At 40.2% G+C, this 19,481-nt stretch overlaps 1 non-coding gene across 1 annotated transcript; it reads left to right on the plus strand.

The window, feature by feature from the left end:
• Window positions 1-12,762: 12,762 nt before the first annotated feature.
• LOC132069047 (small nucleolar RNA R71) lies at window positions 12,763-12,869 on the plus strand. Its single transcript, XR_009417617.1, has one exon. It is a non-coding gene; the product is annotated as a small nucleolar RNA R71 (small nucleolar RNA).
• The last annotated feature ends 6,612 nt before the right edge of the window (window positions 12,870-19,481 follow it).

The raw sequence follows: 19,481 nt of genomic DNA on the forward strand, positions 1-19,481 counted from the left end.
GGGGAGACTAAATTAATCGGCCCAGATATGATTCAGCAAGCCATTGATAAGGTGAAACTTATTCGGGAAAGGTTATTAGCAGCTCAGAGCCGACAGAAGTCATATGCAGATAATCGTTGTCGACACTTAGAGTTTCAGGTTGGCGATTGGGTATTCTTGAAGGTGTCACCCATGAAGGGTGTAATGAGATTCAACAAAAAGGGGAAGCTCAGCTCGAGGTATATTGGGCCTTATCAGATTGTTCGTAAGGTCGGCAAGGGTGCCTACGAATCAGACCTACCATCTGATTTGGAAGCAGTACACCTAGTGTTTCATGTGTCTATGCTTCGCAAATGCATTGGTGACCCTTCTAAGGTATTCCCCGTGGATGATATCCAGGTAACAGAGGAGTTATCATACGAGGAGAACCCTGTAGGTATACTGGATCGTCAGATGAGAAGGTTGTGTATTAAAGACATGGCTTCCGTTAAAGTATTGTGGCGGAACAATAACAGGGAAGAGATGACTTGGGAAGCTGAAGAGGAAATGAAGAATAAGTATCCTCACTTGTTCCCTATGCCTACAGGTAATCTAAACTCCTCGTTGATTATATTGATTGGTAAATAAAGCTATATGTTATAACAATAAAAGAGATTCCCCCGAAGTCCTTATAAGACCTTGTGAGACTAATTTAACATTCGAGGACGAATGTTCTAAAGGGGGGAAGGATGTTATATCCCATATTTTTGTACATTAGGATATTTTAAGCTAATCGCGACAAGTTAAGGACAAGACTATTTTAAAATACGAGGTAGAGACTTTTAACCTCCGATTTTGTTTTAATGCACAAGTTGCTTATAAATTTTATTTGGAATAGAAATATTAATGGAGATTAGGGATTAATTAACCATGATTATATTATTAAGTGGGATTAAAAATTTAATTATTTCATTAATTGGCCATTAGTGGCCGTGTGGGTCCCACCCATGGCATGGCCAAATTTGATTGGCTCAAGCCATGAGTGGGAAATGTGTCCATCTTGTAGGATCCATATTTAAGGTAATTTGATGATCAATAAGACCATTTATAATCTTCAACAAAAAAGGAAAAAGCCTAGAGATAGAGAGAGGAGCTCTCGGCCATGGCTAGCCATGGAAAGCTCCAAGCTTGTTGATCAAAAATCAATTTTTTTCAAGGTATTTCACCCCTTTGGAAGGTGCATAGAAACATGGGATTGATCCTAGGGTAGCAAGAACAACTATTACTTCAATTCACAAGTTCTAGCCAAGTTGAGAAGTCAAGTGTTAAGGTAAGATTTAATCTTCTTTTACAGGTATTAAGGGTGGTTTGAGCATGTTGTAATGTGTAGATATGGATGAAATTCATGGAACTATGGGTGATGGTGTTGAAGCCGTGTAGGGGCTGTTTTGTGTAGGAGATGGTGAATTAATTTTACTTGGTATTTTGGTTGTTGTTGTTATGGATTTTATGATGAGAATGAAGGTATTTAATGGTTCAAGTTGGAGTTGTAATTGTTTGTGGGCTGTTGTAGAAGCTAATATGATGTTAGTATAGTTTCTTGTATTTATGTGAATAATGTTGTTAATGTGTGGTTGTTGGTATAGTTCATGAATTTGGATGAAAAGAATGTGTTAAGGAATGTATAATAAACGTAAATGGCTTGTTTGGCATGTCCGTAGACGTTCGTGAAGTTATCGGGCATCCTTAAGTTACTAGTTAGGGGCTGTCTAATGTGTTGTTGTTATTCTTGTCGAGTTTGGAAGATTATATGCTGTATTGTGTGTTGGTTGGGCTGTTTTGGAATGTTGTACGGGCTGTCCGGAGTGTTCTCGAGTCTTGTTTGGATAGTCTCGGGTTGGTACTTAAACATATGATTATTGATGTTGGCTTGGTTGTATGTGGTTGGTTTGAATATAAGGGAAACGTCGTCTAATTATCTAGAAAGGAGTTACTAACGTTAGAATACGTTTTGAATCTCCCCGTAGCTTAACCGTAGTTCTTCCCGTCTTAATATAGGTTGAAGCACTATTGGGCTGCGTATACGTGTTGTGTTGCGAGTAAACGCTAAAGGTATGTAAGGCCTATCCCTTCTTTCTTTTGGCATGTCCTAGATGTAAGTAAGATACGATATGAGCTTTGGGGTAACTCTATTCATAAGTTCCGAGCATGTTTATGATTCTTATTCACTTCTTGATATTAGAATTCTTAAAGTAGTCGAGCTACTGCCCTCGAGTTTTCTATATGATTGGATAGTAAACGATACATAAAAGTTCCTATTCTTGAAAGACTCTATAATGACATTCAAAGAATACTTGATATGACTATCGTTTGATACTTGAATGTTAGTTAATCTACTTGTCGATTGAGTCTCAGATGGTGATCTAGTGTATATTGTTGCTCACTACTCTGCTCGTGCATATGGTTGTTACATCTTTCACCGAGTCCCGGGCCGAGTATGTTATCACGCACATTTTACTGCATTATCCACCGAGTCCCTCACTAGAGGGCTGGGTACGCTATATGATGATATGATGATATGATGACACGATGATATAATGATATGATTATTCACCGAGTCCCATAATGGGCCGGGTACGGTATATGATGATATAATTATCCACCGAGTCCCATAATGGGCTAGGTACGGTATATGATGACATGATGATATGACTATTCACCGAGTCCCACGATGGGCCGGGTACGGTATATGATAATGATATGCACGACTTGTTTTATAAGGCACAGGTACAATGACTTCTTGGCTATTATACCTGTCTCCTGAAATCTCTGCTTCAGTTATGATTTTCCTTAATGTATTTCATGCTTTATATACTCAGTACATATCTCGCACTGACCCCCTTTCTTCGGGGGGCTACGTTTCATGCCCGCAGGTACAGATACTCGATTTGGTGATCCTCCAGCCTAGTACTTCTACTGCGTCGTCTTGGAGGCTTTCCGTTGTTCCGGAGTACGGACTTTTGGTATAGATCTTCGATATATGTATATGTTTATTCGGGGGTACGGCGGGGCCACCGTCCCGTCATATGTCACTGTTGATACTCTTAGAGGTCTGTAGACATATGTGTGGGTTGTATATAGTTGTTGTTCAGTTGTGTCTGTATGACTTATGTTTTGGGACGTTCCCTTTCGTAGTGGCAGCCTTGTCGGCTTGCGTATATCTATATGACTTGGGATGTTGTACGTAGTGGCAGCCTTGTCGGCTTGCGTATATATAGTTGGGATGTTCCCACATGTTATGATAGCCTTGCCGGCTTATGTACGATGTTATTTGTTGGTAGTTCTCCACAGGAGACAGGTTGTCTTGATATATATATATATGCGACAGTTTTGAGACGACGTCTTGCCTTTTTATATATAAGTTCCTTATCATGCTAGTTATGGACTGATTATAGCTAACAGGTGTGTATACGAGTGTCCAGCTCGGGCACTAGTCACGGCCTGCGGGGTTGGGTCGTGACAGGAATTCTTTGGGTCAAAGCCAGATGAAGACCCGCAAGGCTTTATTGATGAAATGTTAAGGATGTTGCGGATTATTCATGCTTCCGAGACCGAATCTGTGGAGTTGGCGTCATATAGACTCCGGGATGTGACGGTTTTATGGTATAATAATTGGATAGCATCGAGGCAAGAAAATGCACTTCCTCCCGTGTGGCAAAAATTTGTTGATGCCTTCATTCGCCACTACTTACCACCCGAGGTCCGCCGAGCTAGAGCGGATAGATTCTTAAATTTAAAGCAAGGTAACATGAGCGCCCGGGAGTATAGCCTTCAATTTAATTCTTTGGCTAGATATGCTCCTACTATAGTGGCCGACATGGGCGATAGGGTGCATGGATTTGTGAGTGGCTTAGGGCCACATTTGTTCAAGGATTGCTTAACGGCTTTATTGCAAGATGGGATGGACATTTCTCACATTCAAGCCCATGCCCAGAATCTTAAAGGACAACAACCTCCGCAGAGGGGTGATCGTGATATTGATAGGGAGCAAAGCAAAAGGGCTAGATCTATGGGCACAGGCGGTGATTATAGAGGGGGATCAAGGCAGTCATATTCTAGACACTCGGCGCCGATCGACTGACGAGTGCCTCCCCGATTTACGAGCGAGAAGATTTGATCGCTCTTTCGTTCGTGATAAAAGGGTCGAGCTCGAGGGCCTCGGGCCCACGGTTGGGGAGATTATAGTCCGAGGAGACCTCCGGTCCACGATGCGGCCGGTGTGCGGTAGATTACATTCTCGGGATGTTCCGCCAGGGTTAGATGCTTGTTACGCTTGTGGTCAGGTAGGGCATATGATGAGAGATTGTCCGTCGATGAGCGGCAGAGCTGGGGTCCATCCCACAGGATCAGCGGCTGATTCTTCATCAGTGCGTCCGACAGGGCAGACTCCTCAGATTCCAGCAGGCCGAGGTAGAGGCCGAGGGGGAGCATCTACGCCGGGTGCTACTCGGCCCGCTTATATGCCTTAGCGGATGAGCGGATCTCGAGACCTCCCCGTACGTGGTTATAAGTGCACATTGACTGTGTTTTCTCATGACGTGTATGCATTGATAGATCCGGGTTCCACATTATCATATATTACTCCATATGTCGCTAATCGTATTGGGGTGAAACCCGAGCCAATTAAACCTTTTGAGGTGTCTACTCCGGTTGGTAATCCCGTAATAGCTAAACAAGTGTATAAAGATTGTATAATTGTGATATGTGATCGCCAAACCAAAGCTGATTTAGTTGAACTAGAAAGGCTAGACTTTGATGTTATAATGGGTATTGATTGGTTGGCCTCATGCTATGCTAATGTTGATTGCTGAATGAAAGTAGTCCGATTTCAATTTCCGGGAGAGGATGTACTTGAATGGAAAGGTAATACGGCAACCCCAAGGGGTAGGTTTATTTCCTACCTTAAGGCAAGAAAGATGATAGCCAAGGGCTATATTTATCATTTAGTCCGAGTTCGTGACACCGAGGCAACCTCGCTAACATTTCAATCCGTTCCGGTAGTAAATGAGTTTCCGAATGTATTTCCAGATGAACTTCCAGGCCTTCCTCCAGAAAGAGATATTGACTTTGCCATTGATGTGTTGCCGGATACTAAGCCCATTTCCATTCCTCCTATCGAATGGCTCGGCGGAAATTGAAAGAGTTAAAGGCCCGGTTGAAAGACTTGCTCAAAAAGGGGTTTATCGGACCCGATTCATCACCGTGGGGAGCACCGGTATTGTTTATGAGAACAAAGATGGTTCTGCGAATGTGCATTGATTATAGACAGTTGAATAAGGTGACGATAAAGAACATGTATCCTCTTCCGAGGATTGATGATTTATTTGATCAGCTACAGGGTGCCAAGTGATTTTCCAAAATAGATTTGAGTTCGGGTTATCATCAAGTGAGAGTCAGAGAAGAAGATATTCCCACGACAGCTTTCAGAATGAGACATGGCCACTATGAATTCCAAGTAATGTCGTTTGGGCTAACTAATGCTCCGGCAGTGTTTATGAATTTGATGAATAATGTATTCAGGCCTCTGTTGGATCTGTTTGTGATAATATTCATTGATGATATTCTGGTGTATTCTCGCACAGAATCAGAACATGCAGATCATTTACGTATTGTTCTTGGAATTCTTCGAACTCGAGAGTTGTATGCAAAATTTTCAAAGTGCGAGTTTTGGCTGAATTCTGTGACATTTTTGGGTCATGTCATTTTAGATGATGGCATTCGAGTTGACACTCAGAAAATTGAAGCTGTGAAGACTTGGCCAAGGCCTACGACGCCTATAGAAGTTTATAGTTTTTACGGGATTAGCGAGTTATTATAGAAGGTTCGTAGGGGCTTTTCATCTATTTCATCCCCATTGACGAAGCTAACCCGAGTCGACTAAATTTCGGTGGAATGACGCTTGTGAGCGTAGCTTCCAAAAGTTGAAGGACGAGGTTAACCTCGGCTCCGGGTCTAACACTTCCATAAGGGCCGAATGGCTATGTTGTGTATTGTGATGCTTCCGGTGTTGGGCTAGGATGTGTATTAATGTAGCAAAGGGAAAGTCATTGCTTATGCTTCAAGACAGTTGCGAAAACATGAAAAGAACTATCCAACTCATGATCTCGAATTGGCCGCAGTTGTTCATGCATTAAAAATGTGGAGACATTACTTGTATGGTGTGCATGTTGATATCTATACGGACCATAAGAGTCTCCAATACATTTTCAAACAGAAGGAGTTGAATCTGCGACAGCGGCGGTGGTTAGAATTATTGAAAGATTACGATGTGAATATTTTATACCACCCCGGAAAGGCAAATGTAGTAGCGGATGCGCTTAGCCGCCGATCAATGGGTAGCTTATGTGAAGTACCCTCGGAGAAGAAAGAAATGATTCATGAACTCCATCAACTAGCTAACCTTAGAGTACGTATAATTGACTCAGAGGATGCAGCAGTTAGTATTAATGATCCCACAGTTTCATCCTTGAATATGGAAGTAAAAGAACGGCAATATGAAGATCCTCAGCTGAGTTATTATAGAGATGCATGTCATGCAAAAGAAAAGTCCTCATTTGAAACACGTAGAGGAGTTCTTAGATACGAGGGCAAAAGCTATGTGTTCTAAACGTTGCAGAATTACGCCGCCCAATTTTAGAAGAAGCTCATTATTCTCGGTATTCTATTCATCCAGGAGCGACGAAAATGTATCATGATCTTAAATTGATGTATTGGTGGGATGGCATGAAAAGAGATATAGCAGAATTTGTAGCCCAATGTCCAAATTGCCAGTAAGTAAAGATAGAACATCAAAAGCCAGGAGGATTATTGCAAGCGATGGAAATTCCTACGTGGAAATGGGAAGTGATCAATATGGATTTTATTGTGGGATTGCCCCGTTCCCGAGGCAAGTATGATTCCATATGGGTGATTGTGGATAGATTGACGAAAACAGCTCATTTTCTTCCAGTCAAAACCACCTACTCAGCAGAAGATTATGCGAGGTTTATATCAAGGAAATTGTGAAGCTTCGCGGTATCCCAATATCTATTATTTCGGACGAGAGGAGCACGGTTTACGACTAATTTGAAAATCTTTTCAAGAAGTTCTAGGTACTCAAGTAAGGGTTAGTACAGCATTTCATCCGCAAACTGACGGACAAGCCGAGCGTACTATACAGACCTTGGAGGATATGCTAAGGGCATGTGTTTTAGATTTTGGTGGTAGTTGGGATGACCACTTACCCCTAATTGAATTCGCATATAATAATAGTTACCATTCCAGTATCCAAATGGCTCCGTATGAAGCTTTGTATGGAAGGAAGTGTAGATCTCCAATTGGATGGTTTGAAATAGGAGAAGTACAATTAATAGGCCCCGAGTTGATTCAGCAAGCTGTAGAAAAAGTCAAGATGATCCGAGATCGGTTGTTGACAGCCCAAAGTCGCCAAAAATCTTATGCAGATCACCGCCGGCGAGATCTAGAATTTCAAGTCGATGATTGGGTGTTCTTAAAAGTATCACCAATGAAAGGGGTGATGAGATTTGGTAAGAAAGGGAAGTTAAGTCCTCGATACATTGGACCCTATAAGATCATCCGCAAAGTGGGTCAAGTAACTTACGAATTAGACTTGCCTTCAGAGCTTTAATTAGTTCATCTAGTATTCCATGTCTCAATGCTCCGCAAATGTGTTGGAGATCCCACAAATATTGTGCCAATAGATGATGTTCAGATTACAGAAAAGCTAGCCTATGAAGAAGTGCCTATTGCCATACTAGACAGGCAAGTACGGAAACTTCGGAATAAGGAAATAGCTTCAGTTAAAGTCTTATGGCGAAATAACAATCGGGAAGAGATGACTTGGGAAGCGGAAGAGAAGATGAAATCCACATATCCACATTTATTTCAGCCCCCAAAAGAAATCTATGATGAGACACCGGGATTATAAAGTATGTACGCTTTTCTTTTATGCATATGGGTCGTTTGTGACCAATTTATATTGCTATTGTGTTGTGGCCACGAGGCAATGATATTATGGGTCGTTGTGATAGGATGGTAATGCCATATTATAGGAGAAACTCTGGCGAAATTTTTCTAGAACCCCCGACGACTTCACATTCGAGGACGAATGTTTCAAAAGGGGGGAAGAATGTTACACCTTGGAAAATTACCCCTTAGTGTACAGCGAATGGACTAACGAGGGGCATGATGTATATGAGGTTGGACAAGTAAGAAATAGTATTTGATGATCCTAATTAAGATTTCCAAAGACATTCGAGTTAAGGAAAGAAAGTTGTTAAGGGAAGCGAGTTATAAGTTGAGTGTATCGGATAAGAACTTCGAGTATTGAGTTAACAACGTTCAAATGATGCCCTAAGGAAGAGTTATAACATCCCTTAGAATGGTAATGAAGCATTGAACAAGTATTAAGAAGGTTCCATAAGGATCGGAGATCAAACGAGTCGACGAGAACAATTCTCGGAAAACTGGGCAAACCTACGGCCAGACATACTGGCCGTATAAAATGTATGGACCGTATGTCCAACCGTAGATCCAGCCCAGTATACCATCTCTCATTGGACCAGATCTACGGCCAAACATACGGCCAGTAGAAAACATACGGACCGTATGTTGGTCCGTAGATCTTGGTCGGGACTGATGATGAATTAATATAAGGGACCTCTCCTCATTTCATTTTCATTTCATCTTCACTCCTCCACAACTCAAGAAACCTCTAGAACATTCCAAACACTTCAACCACAAGAATTCAAAGGAAATTGATGATCAACTTCATCAAACCAACAAGAATCAAGAGTTAGAAACACATTAAAAGCCATTCAAATCAAGAAATCCCAAGAGAGATGAAATAGGATTTTGGTGCAAAGGGTGTATCACCATTCAAGGCTTATTCCTCCATCATATAAGGTGAGTTTCATGACCTTTCCATGTTGTTTGAAGTATTGGTAGGTTGAAACACTCGGATTGTAGAAGAGTATAGAAAAGGGGTCATAAATGTGTGAATAGTGCTATTATTGAGTAGTAGTTGGATTGAATCATGAAAATGGATATGTTGAGATTATAAATACGTTATAAATGACATTTAGAACATGGAATGAGTATTGTATAAGAAAGAACGCGATAATGGACTTTGGTCATGGTTATGGAGAATTGTAGTTGAATTATGAATTGTAGGTAATGTAATTAGATGATGCTTATTGTTTACGATATTGTGATTGTCGTTATGAATGTTGGGAGTTGATATGGAATATGGAGGAAAGTAGTATGAACAAAGGAAATGCTGCCCAATTTTCTCTAGCCTTAGTAAGCTCGTTCCTATAATTGTATAGCTAATGTCGATACGAATTCCCTTGAAGGTGTAGACGAGCGCATTAAAGGAGAACGAGCAAGCGATAGAATAGATAAACGACAAAGGTATGTGAGGCTAGTCCTTTCTTTCTAAGGCATGAATTTCCTCCTTCTTCATGAATTTTCTATCTTCAAGAAAACTATGAGTCCTTGTTCATGAATAGCCACACGAGATAAGAGATATACTACGAGTATGATAATGATAATGACAAGCTTAAGTCTAGAGATGCTATAGTTCATGTTATGATGTTCCTATAAAGCTAATGAAGCTATCCATAACCCATTGATGTTGATCATTATATACACTCACCTTATGCTTGTTCCTTCAAGGTGAGCCAGAATGCTTATGAATGCTCCATAATGAAATCGGGGGTCCACGACCTTATGTCACCCCGATAGAGTATGATTATCTATGAGTCTCTATGCATGCATTATGATAAGTATATTATGATGAGCATACTATGATGAGCACATGATGATATTACACCGCGCCTATATGGCCGGGCAGTCACCGCCAAGGCGGGCAGCTATACACCATGGCCAGATGGCATGGGCAGACACCACTAGTGGGCGGCATGAGATGGTACCCCGGACGCGGGAGGCCTGGACGCGGGCTAATGTTATTGATTATCACACCGTACCTATATGGTCGGGCAGCTTATATATTTATACATACATAACATGATGATGTTTCTGATAGTAAGCTAGCATGCATTACTTCTCTTATGATTCAGTCAGTTACAGATTGCTCCTTATTATATTGATATTTCATTATTGTTTATGCCTTACATACTCAGTACAATATTCGTACTGACGTCCTTTTCTTTGGACGTTGTGTTCATGCCCACAGGTAGGCAGGGAGGTGATCCAGACTCGTAGGAGCTAGTAGCTGGTTTGAGAGCACTCCATTTTCCGGAGGTGCCATTGATTATTCTTTTGGTACATATATGTATATATTCATGATTGGGCACGACGGGGTCCTGTCCCGTCCATATGTCTAGTACTCTAGTAGAGGCTCGTAGATACGCAGTGTGGGTAGTATGGTCCCATGGTCTTCAGGTATATGCATGTATATATATTTTGATAGCCGAAGGGCTTATGTTTATAAAAGTAAATGTGTTGCAAATGATGATAGTTTTATATGATTACGAGTATGTACAGTACGAATGAGAGCAGATGAGTAATAGTATGAGCGGTATTCGGTGGTTAGCCCTGGATACCCGTCATGGCCCGTAGCTCGGGTCGTGACAGTACAGCTATATCAAAGAAACACATATATCCGTAGAAATATCACAGCAAGGGCCACAGCGTCACCCCCTGTCAACTGTGCCATATATATACACACCAAAACAAAGGCCACGAAACGTCACCCCGGTCAATCGTGCCATACATATACACGTCACAACAAAGGCCACGAGCGTCACCCCCATCAGCTGTGTCATACATATACACACATCACAACAAAGGCCACGAGCGTCACCCCATCCGCGTGCCATACATATACACATCACAACAAAGGCCACAGCATCACCCCCTGTCAACTGTGCCATATATACATACAACAAAGGTCACAGCGTAACCCCCTATCAACTGTGCCTTATATATATACAACAAAGGTCATAGCGTCACCCCCAGTCAACTGTGCCTTATATATGCATGAAGAACGAAAATGAGTGCAGTGCATAATCAAAATGAAATAATAGAACTATGTAATGTCACAAAATAGCTATATACATATATTATACTCATGGCATGCATAGGAGTTCAAATAAAAACTATCGCTCTATCCCGCACTGAAGGAACAATTTATAAGGTGAGATCAACAACAATGAAATTAATCGAGAAAATCATGAAATAGCTTAGCATTTTTACATCATCATTGAAATCATATTTGAGACCTTTAAGCATAAAATCATCCTCAACGTAATCCTCATAAAAACATTCTTATTTTTAACATCACAAGAAGCTTTAAGAGTCATAAACTTCTAGCTTTTGAAATCAAGGAGTTTATGGAAACACTTATGGAATCATACCATAGGAATCATGCCTTTGAAAGAAAGGGACGAGCCTTAACATACCTTTCGGTCGCCTTAGTCGTTCAACGTTTATCTTTCCAAGCTAGTAAATCTATATATAAACCATTCATACTATTATTAGGCTCAATGTCATACGCTCATTTTAAGCCTTCAATTTAATTCCGTTTAGAATCTGTCGAAATTCGGGCAGCACCTCCCCTGTTTATATGCCTAGCCCGAAATCACAATCCAACAACCAACAACAAAAATGACAACACCAACATCAATAATATCATTTCCAACACCAATTATATCAGAAAACAGCCCACATGCTATTTTTTTCAACTTCCATAACTAACCAACTTACTACACAATTATTTAACGACTTTGTCTCCGAGAATAAGCCTTAGATAATACCAAAAGAGAAAGATTCATACCTTTTTTCTTGCTAAGACAGCAATATCCTCAATATCCATGCTAAAATCCACCGCAAAACAATACTAGAGTCACAACCATGCATTACCCGGACCTAAATCACTACTCCGCTACTTGAAAATTGCTCTCTTTTGACTCCCTCACTCCCTCTCTTATAATTTCTGGAAATTTCTGGGCTGAAATCTGGTGAAAAAAGGGGGTTATTACCCTTTTTATAGGGGTTAAATTCGAGGGTCACTGCAGCATTTTACTGTAGTAGTACTGTAGCACGCGTTTCTGCTCTGTCAGCTGAATTTGTAACGTCCATAATTTTCTACTCCGATGTCCTATCGATGAGCGGTTTATTGCGTTGGAAACTAGACTCGACGAACTTCATTTTAAGCCTTTGAAACACCTTAAAACACTTCATATGCTAAGAGATATTCGTCCCCCAATTTGGACCAAAATTTTTGCACAAGACATTACCCATCCTTTCTCCAAAGTCGTACTACTCCATTTCTTCCACTCATTTCCTTATAAAACCTTATGGTATACCTTATATAAGTCCTTCACCCATTAAATATACTTAATACTGATTGCTCCTTATATTCCAAAGTGGTTTTACTTAGTCATAACTCAACGTACTTACGTTTCAAATTTGATAAGTGCTTCTTCGAAGACACGGGGTGTAACATGTTTGTTAGCAAGGGAATATTTATTGCCAGCTCAGCCAATGTTTGCTGGGTATCTACATTCTCCTTTACCATATTCTGATCATAGGACTACCGTAAGGCACAACATCAGCATTGTTTAAGTGCCAAGCCTGATTGTGAGTAGTCAGCCTGTCAAGCATGTTGGTCACTCGTCGGTAAGATTATTCATGAAACAACTATCAACTACATTGTTAGCAACTGACTGCGTCACTGGATCCAGTCCTCGGTAGAACTTCTCCATTACTATGTTCTCCGGAAAACCATGATTCGGAATCTTTTGCAAGTACTCTTTGAATCTCTCCCAAGCTTCATATAACTATTCCCCCTGTCGCTGCTTAAATTCATAGATCTTGTCTCTAATCTCAGCCTTCTTGCTAGGAGGGTACCATTTCTTGAGAAAGACTGCTACCATCTCTGCCCATGTAGTAATAGAATTCCACGGCAGCTTCTCCAACCATGCTCTTGCATCTCCAGCTAAGGAATATTTGAATAATCTCAGCCGAATAACATCTTGTGGAACGATGTTTTGGATGTGATTAGCACACATATCCATGAAATTCTGCAAATGACGTTGAGGGTCATTCTCGGTAGAGTTCCAAAAGTAGCCCTCAAGCTTCAACAACTGGTATAGAGAGGAGTCGATTTTTACGTTTGTAGCTCCACATCGAGGATGAACAATAGTAGATGCATAGTCCTCCTCCAGAATAAGATCAGCAAAGACATTTTCTTCATCTGATTCATTTGCCTGATTATTCAATCGATTCCCCTGGTTACCAACACGTTGGTTTTGCTAATTTTGATTCATGTTCACCTGGTTTACAAGGAATATCAAACAAGGTGTGATGGAATAAGCAAAAGACTTCAATAAAAGCAAATACTATTTAGTAATTTCAAAACCGTATTCCCCGGCAACGGCGCCAAAATTTGATACGCTCAAATTACACCTATTAATAGTATAACGCGAACGTTATCAAATATAGTAACCCAACGAGGTTGGGGTCAAATCCCACAGGGAATATGGTGCGAAAAGGTTACTAAAGTCGTAGGATGCTTAATTTAGGTCTAATGTCTTAAACCGATGATTTCTATAAAAGTTGGGTTTCTATGACTAATTGCTTTGGGTTGTAATTTATGGTAAAAGAGACCAAGGTTGTGTTCCCTTTAGATAGGATGTACGATCATGGGTATTGATCATTCATCACACATAATACCCCAATAATCATAATGTCACATAAAGAATCAATCTTGTCAACCAATAACTGTTCTAAGTATGCATTTTTTTCGAGGGGTCCAAAATTTCCACAAACCCTAACCACATGCCATTAGTTACAGGGCAACACCAACTAAGTCAAAACTACTCTATTCAACCTAAGCAACAGCTTAAACATGCCAGTTTCAACAAAAACAAAACCCCTCAGGAAAGGAACTCTGGCAAAGAAAAGCTGAAGGGGTTCCTAAACATATATTTACAATACAACAGTTCCAACACTCCCACCCCCAACAGAAAATTCAAGCACTGTCCCCAGTGCACCGCTTATAAGAACAACGGAAAGAGGTTGTACCTTGGCGCCCTAGGCGCTGTGCGTGTCTCACGACTGGCCCACTGTATCAGGCGGCTGACTAGTGGACTCTCCGGCAACGGCGCCAAATTTTGATCCGCTCAAATTACACCTATTAATGGTATAATGCGAATGTCGTCAAATATAGTAACCCAACAAGGTTGGGGTCGAATTCCACAGGGAATATGGTGTGAAAAGGTTACTAAAGTCGTAGAATGCTTAATTTAGGTCTAATATCTTAATCCGATGATTTCTGTAAAAGTTGGGTTTTTATGACTAATTGCTTTGGGTTGTAATTTATGGTAAAAGAGACCAAGGTTGTGTCCCCTTTAGATAGGATGTATGACCATGGGTATTGATCTTGATATACTTCTAATGGATCATTATATGAATACACTTAACCTCTATATGAATCTCTACTATTTCCCAATAAATAAAGATTATCTCTTTCTATGATTTGCCCAAATATAAGAAAGTAACTATGAAGAACGGTTAATTATGCCAAGTAAATTCTTCTTATTCCTAAGTGAATTTATTAAACAAAGTTTAAAGCTTTGAGTCCTTGTTATTTATTCTTACCAACCCTAATTATTTTCCTAAATAAATCAAAGTCTATGGCTTTAATCAATGTTTGCAACCATTAATTATGAATGAAGAATGAAGAATAAATAAACCCTAATAATCCATTATGTGTATATCAATCACAAAACACCCATCATTGGGTTCGCAACCCTAGTAAGAGAATTTAGCTACTCATGCCAAAGAACAAGTAATAAGAAATTGAAGAATTCATAATTGCTTACTTTGGAAGAAAAGAGGAATTGATAATACTTGAATTGATGTTTGAGTCTTAAAAAACTAGAGAGTATTTGATGTTCTAAGTCAAGAGACAAAAATATAATAAGCATAACAATTAAAACCCTACAATGACTATTTATAGGTTTACGAAAACGTAAAAGTTATAGATTTGCACTTTGGTCCACCTAACGATACGAAATACGGTCAAATAAATTGAAATACGGACGATAAACAGATTCTGACCTGGTCTTCCTTCAAGACTTGAACAACTGTAATCTCTTGATATATGGACCGTATTTTGATTTACGGTCCGTCTTCTGCATAGTCGTCTTTCACCTTCCAAAACTTCAACTTTCTGCTAGATGCTTGAATGGTTAAATATGCTTTGAAATACGAACCGTAAAGTGGAATACGGTCCATAAAAGTTTTTCGTAAATCACCATCTCTTTAGCCTGCCTTTCTGGTTCTTCTTATCCTTAAACACGCCCATGGAATACGGCACGTATTTGAGAATACGGTCCGTAAACTAGGTTTACGACCACTTCTGCACTTTTAACTGTTCTCATTCCAAATCTATTCCGTTACCTGAAAAACACTAAAAATACATTAAATAGATAATAACTTGCTTAAAAACAAGAAAACTTCTCGTAAAAAGGCCTTGAATGTGCCATAAATTCCCGGCACATCAGTAGGCGAACCCTTCCTTGACCCAACATACAATCTATCAATGCGGAAGAATAATATAAATGCTGATAAGTCTCAAATATCATATAAAAGTAATAAGTGTGAAATATATAAACTACCCAAGGCATCTGGTCTGAGTCAGCACAAGAGCTGCTAATAAACACATAGGTCGGAATATACACCAACAACTATCTTAATGTTGCCATACAAGTCTCATAACATCAAAAGGGATAGTGTCTGGAAATAGGTGACAAGTATATGAAGAATGGAAACTCGGGCTGCAGATCTTGCAATAGCTCACCCTAAATCTCTAACAACATCGTCTCGGGAAACACTCTCGAGGATCAGAAAATAGAATCTGTCACAGACTCTACACCCCGAAAAGAAGTGTAGCAAGGTAGCATCAGTACAAACAACACGTACTGAGTAGGCATCATAGACCGACAACAGTTAGCTAACATATATAAAGGAAGAGACTGAAGAAAATACATGCTCACAATCAAGTATAAACACCACCAATCCATTACATAAAGATCAAATAGCCGAATCATAGCTTATGGTGAAGCACCTAAACACAAGTCTGCTAAGTTTCCCAAGATTCTTCAGAATAACAACAAACACCAGTACAACCAACAATAGTACTCCGTAACTGTCACGACCCAACCTAGGGCCGTGACAAGAACCGAGCCACTGCAATACGAGGACTCGACCTTTGCTACTTACACTTGGAAATGGCGTTCAATAATTTTTTTTTTGAAGTCCTAGATAAAATACTAAAGTCGAGATATAACTCAAAACGCCTTGAAACGTACCAACATATATACACATACATAAATATATACATGGCATAGGACAAGGCGGGCCGAAGAGGCTACCGCTATACGTACAATAACATAGTGGTAGCGACAGACCAAACGATGCCCATAATACCCACGGCATTTGTTCGCGGACGTCTAAAAGTACAACTTGCGGAATATATACACAAAATTATACCAAAATAAGAACAGACCCTCGAACGAGTGGAGTTGTCCGACTTCTGAAGGCTGAATCTCCCTAAGTAGGCCGGATCGCCAAGTCGCGTCCACCGTACTACACGGGCATGAAACGCACCCCGAAAGGAAGGGGTCGATGCGGAATATGTACCGAATATGTAAAGCGAGGATAAATAATAACCACCGCGCAATTTAGGAAGGAAGAAGTCACAATCAACCCAATATCTGCAGCCTTCGCTAAAAGAAAACATAAATAAATACACAAAGCCCTAAAACAAGCTTTAATAAACAATCGCAATCTAACTAACGTTTTCAAGGTAAGTAATACAATACATCACACGCGCCGCTTCCGGCGAAATAATGATAGCCCCTTCCGGGCGGCCGGCTTCGGCTCGATACAACAATGGCCCCTTCGGGCGGCCGCTTCCCAAGATAATAGTGATTACGGCCCCTTCGGGCGTGTTAGTAATGATAATGTAAACATAAATAGTAAATGAAATGAAATAGTAAAACCTCGCACCCCTTGCGGAGTGGTTTTGGAAAAATAGCACACTCGAGGCATAAGCCAAGGCCATAGCGCACCCGGACGTAAGGGCGGGGTCATAGCACACTCGGGGATCGGTGAGGCCATGGCTCGCTCGGATACAAACCAAGGCCATAGCACACTTAGGCATAAGGTAGAGGCCATCGCACCCCATTTGGAGTGGTTTTGAAAAGTTTAAATAATAAAACCTCGCACCCCACTTCGGGGTGGTTTTCTTTTAAAGAAAATCAATTTTATGTCTCTTTGTACAAAACTAGTTCTCTAATTATTATTCCAAATTGAGTCAAATGAAGCAATACACAAATCTCGGGAATGTGTGGCCCACATTTCGGGTCAAGTCGAGGCGGCGAACAGGAATTACAAAGATTAGGCTCCCTAAAGCCATCCATAGAGGTTCCGGAGCGATTTGGACACATTGGCCATCGTTACAAAGGTTTAAGCATACTTTGACCAAAGATAAGGATTTTAATTCAATTGCGCTGAATGAATAGTACTCAATTTCAAACTCGGATTTCTATGAATAGAATAACCCCCGAGGCTCAAATCCAAACCTAGTACACCTAGGACATGCCAAAGGAAGGAAAGGGTTAGCTTTACATACCTTGATCGCGTCTTACGCTCGTCTGGGCTCCGCTCCCGTTTCTACCAAAATCTACAATTGGTCATAATTACCAAATATAAGTTACAAGCTTTTAAGAACTCAAGTTTAGATCCATACTTGCCTACCGAAATTTCGACAGATTTCCCTTATAAATTCAACATCCCCGAGAGTTAACTCGGCCATAATATCAACGACGACCCAACAACAACACCAACAACAACAACAACAACACTACAAATCACAATATAACACAACTAATCTTCTTTCCAACATGATGCTATAACTTCCATTCCGACTTCGCCTTTCTAACTTCATGTCAACATTCTCCTATCCATTTACTAATCCAAAACCATTCAAATACAATTCGGAAACATTTCATATCATTTCTACAAAATATTCGCAAAATATACAAAATATACAAACTTTCTACCAAAGCCACAATGCCTCCAAAACTTTTAATCTTTGACATACATATTCATAGTATGTTTCCTTCTTCCAATTTCATCAACAATCATCATAATTGCATCTTACAATTTCATTTCCATGTTAACATAAAACTAGAATAAAATCACATAATTCCTACAACAACCTAACAATGGATTTTTCATGCCAACTTGAACCATTCTCCTTTCATTTACTCCACAAGAACACAACAACACAATTAATACATTAAATAAATTCAATCCTTCTCCCTTTCATGCATGGCACCCCCACGGCCACATCACACACATGCACATACACTCAACAATTCCATAATTTTCATGCAACTCTAATCACTATAACACATATACCCATTCCATAACACAAAAACATGGAATTCTTACCTTTTCCTTCAAATTCCAACTTGTCGCAAACGTAGTTTTCTCGCTTAACCAATTATACCGCGTCGAAGGGCGTCTTGCACTTGTCAAGAATTCAAGGAGGATGAGATTTTTGGATGAAGCCTAAAGGACTTGGAATTTCTTTTTTTTTTCAAGATTCAGCGAATGGCTAAGTGTTTGCTCTCGAGTTTTCTTTGATTTTCTTGAACATTCCTCGGATGAACACTTATATATATATATGCCTCCTTAATTGGGCACATGCTTGGCACATGGAAATTTTATTAATGTGGTGGATTTGGAGCTATTAATGACGAAGCCACCCTCGATTTTGGGCCTCATTTTTTTTCCATTTTCTCTTTGGCCCAATGCTTCATGAATCGTATTTTGCAAATTCCCGAAACAAATTTTCAAAATTCCAATTTTTTGCCCTTAGGTAACCTTCCTCGATACTTCATCCATACCTCTCATAAATAACATATGCTAAATAGAACCAAAGATTTGGCCTTACTCTTAACAAGTCACATCTGTGTCTAGGTTTTTCACGAATGTGCAAAACACGGGATATAACAGTAACCTGAATATATAGCCTATGAGAAAGTCTCTACTCCTTGAGTCCATCAATCCCCAAGTATGTATTAATCAGGCACACGGCGATCTCAAATCAGTAATCAACCATGAAGTCAATGTCCACAGCGCAGCACATGCAATACAATAAATAACCTGACAAGAATCGGATGTATGGGTGAATGAAATTGTCACGACCCAACCCGTGGGCCGTGGTAGTGCCGGGATTGGGCATGACGCATTCATCAAACCCGAATACACACACCGGTTACGCGTATCAAATATCAACCGTTTCAAAAACCTCTCGAACTCAAACATATATCGGGGGCAAGGGGGTTAAAACGGGGCCCGCCAAAAAATATAACATACAAACACCCCCGAGGGGTAGGACTAACCCACATATTTTCGGGTCT

The sequence above is a fragment of the Lycium ferocissimum genome, chromosome 8 (assembly GCF_029784015.1).
Source record: "Lycium ferocissimum isolate CSIRO_LF1 chromosome 8, AGI_CSIRO_Lferr_CH_V1, whole genome shotgun sequence".
Classification (NCBI taxonomy): Eukaryota; Viridiplantae; Streptophyta; class Magnoliopsida; order Solanales; family Solanaceae; genus Lycium; species Lycium ferocissimum.